The following is a 3210-nucleotide window of genomic DNA, read 5'->3' as shown; positions in this document are numbered from 1 at the left end:
AAGCATTCTTCAGCCAAAGGCTAAACAATATCCACAAAATTCAAAGAGTGAGCATCACTTAGGTACCTCTTCTCTTCAAAAATATTGAAGTTAATGACTTCTCCACAAATTTCATTGATAAAGTTTCCATTGTTGACATCAATTTTGGTTTTTGCTGTTTTAAGAAAAGGTCTACCCAAAAGTATGGAACCAGAATTTGGGGATTCATCATCTCCCATATCAAGAACATAAAAATCAGTCGGGAAAACAAGTTCATTGACTTGAACTAACATGTCCTCTAGTACACCTTTTGGGTGTACTATCGACCGGTCAGCAAGTTGAATGATTACACCAGTTTTGCTCAATGTTCATACATTAATTGATTTGTAAACGAAGTATGGTAGGACATTTGTAGATGCACCCAAGTCAAGCATAGATCGAGGTAAATGAATATTCCCCAATTTTCAAGGCACGACAAAACTACTAAAATGTTCTCACCAACTTTTACCGTTTCATTATCTTTAAGTTTCTTTTTAGATATGCAAAGTTCTTCTAAGAACTTAGCATATCTAGTTACCTATTTGATGACATCAAGGAGTGGGATATTGACATGAACTTTCCGGAACATTTGCATGATCTCACTCTTCTCTTGTTCTTTCTTTGTGCTCACCAATATTTTGGGAAATGAAGCGACTGAAGTATATTTGACTTCGGTGGTGGTAGGCTTCTTTTTGTTGGATTTTCCGTTATTTCCCTCCTCATTACTCGGATTCTTCACCACTATCTCCTCTTCTTATTTTTCTTGATCAACCGGTATTGATGGGTCATCATAACTCTTTCCATCTCTCATTGTGATGACATATACGTTGTGCCTTGGGTTTGTCTCAGTTTAGGCATGTAACTTTCCTTGAGATTCCAACCTACTAACTGAAGTGGCAAGTTGTGAAATTTGTTGCTCTAGGTTCTCGATGCTTGCTTTTGTCTCTTGTTGAAAGGTTTGGGTGCTAGTAGCCAAACTCTTCATTATGTGCTTTAAGGACATACTTGATGAACCCGCTTGTTGATATTGATGTGGTGGTTGCCTTGGATGAAAGTTTTATGGTGGAAAAGGTGGTCTTTGTTGGTATTGAGGTGGTTGACTTGGTTGATAACCCATATTTTGGTTGTTATTCCACCCTTGATTGCCTCGGGGCTGATCGTAGTTCCTTTGATTTGGCCTAGTGTAACCTCTCATTGCTTGCACTTCTTCCATGTCTTCTTGTAGTTGGGGGCACATATTGGTTGGGTGTCCCAGTTGAGTGAAAATACCATAGGGACGGGGTCTGGGTTGGACACCTTTGTCTTTAGCAAGCATCATGACCATTTTTGTTAGCTCAAATAGTTGAGCTTCGATTTTAGGAGTATGCACCTCTTTCACACCTTGGGGTGGGTCCATGTACCAACTATCTTCATGAGAAGTATGCTTGGAATCTTCAACCATGTTTTTGATTAATACCCGAATTTCTATTGGAGTTTTGTCAACAATTGACCCTCTAGTTGAAGCATTGAGGAGTCGTCTCTCCCATGGTAACATGCCTTCACAAACGTATTGAAGAAGGTTATACTCAGATATACCATGCTTCAGACATCGGGTACACAACTTCTTGAATTTTTCCCAATATGTGTGCAAAGCTTCATTTTTGTTTTGTTTGATTCCGATGATCTCCCTTCTCAAGGCTGCAGCTTTCATCTCGGGAAAGTACTTGTCCAAAAATAATCGTGCAAGATCTACTCACGTGGTGACCGTCCCTGGTGGGAGGTCATAGAGCCAATCTTTTGCTGAGTCTTACACTGCGAATGGGAATGCCATAAGCTTGATTTGGTCCTCTGTGACATTGTGTGGTTTCATCCCAACATATACAACATGAAATCCTATGAGGAACTTGTAGGGGTCTTCATTTTCAAGACCTCTAAAGGTTGGGAGTAAGTGAATGAGTCCGGATTTTAGTTCTAAGTTGGTTGCAGCCGGATAGTTGATGCAAAGAGGTTGTTGAGTAACCTCTTTCCTCGCCATTGGCGAAGGGTTTGCTTAGGTGGATTGTCGCCCATGTTAAGTGTAGGGTCTGGGATATTATGGGTGGGTGAAGAAGGTGGGGTGGTATTTATGGGTGAGGATGATTGAGATGATGATGAAGGGTTTTCTGTCTCTGAATCACTTGAGAGGGGAACTTCCTCCCAAATGATTAATACCACCAAAAATAGGTTATTAGTGTCATAAGATATAAAGTGCCACTGTATCTTAAAACTTATAGTGGTACAACAACAAAGTGTCACTAAAAGTAGTTTATAGTGGCACAAAAACAAAATGCCACTAACATTTTGTGCCACTAAATCTAATTTTATTTGTAGTGGTAACTCGTAGGAAATCTATTTTGATTTCAAAAACCACACATTTATGTTTAGTATGCCATTTAGTTATATTTGTACATGTAACCATTGATGGATTTAGTTACGTAATTTGTAATTGTTGAGTCTTGAAGTGTTGCATCATTGGGCCTTTTGTCTAGGTCTATTATGTTCTCGGTTATGGGCCTGTCCAGCCGTTTACATTTATTAGGGTTTTCTTTAGATAGTGCATGCATGCACCTTAGAATGTACACTTTTGATAGTTTTATTCTTTTGATCGTATTGTAACCCTAGCACACCTCTACAGTAGAAGTTCTTCATAGAGTTCTTCTGAGGTCGTGACTGATTAATCATTCGACACAAGCATTGATTCATATGGTGTTATTACTTTCATTGTGTTCTTGATCTATCTGTTTAAGAATCTTATTGATCTAAACGTTTTAATCTCATCAATTGGTATCGAAGCAGGAGACTGTGTAAATCATACACATCTCTTCTGTTTGAAGAATATTTTTAGGGTTTCCGCTTTTATTGAATCTGTTGACCCGTCATCTCTTTATTGACGTCATTCATAGATTTCGATATTGCCCTAATACCGCTTTACAAGTCTAATTCTTGTCAGGTAAACGGATCAAGTCAATATGTCTCACGACGAATCTCAAACCAATCCCATTAACATCTCCAACAACATTGGATCGACTACAAGGATTCCAATCTTGTATAATCAAGAGTATGAAGTTTGGGCTCTTCACTTTGAAGATTATGTCCTGGGCTCAGAGGACAACGGATATTTAATCTGGGAAGCAATTACTGTGGGTCCTTTTTCTCATACTGGAACTGAAAGAA

Source organism: Lactuca virosa, chromosome 8, assembly GCF_052849685.1.
Source record: "Lactuca virosa cultivar CGN04683 chromosome 8, Lactuca_virosa_CGN04683_v6, whole genome shotgun sequence".
Lineage (NCBI taxonomy): Eukaryota > Viridiplantae > Streptophyta > Magnoliopsida > Asterales > Asteraceae > Lactuca > Lactuca virosa.
Note: the sequence above shows the minus strand (reverse complement) of the source record.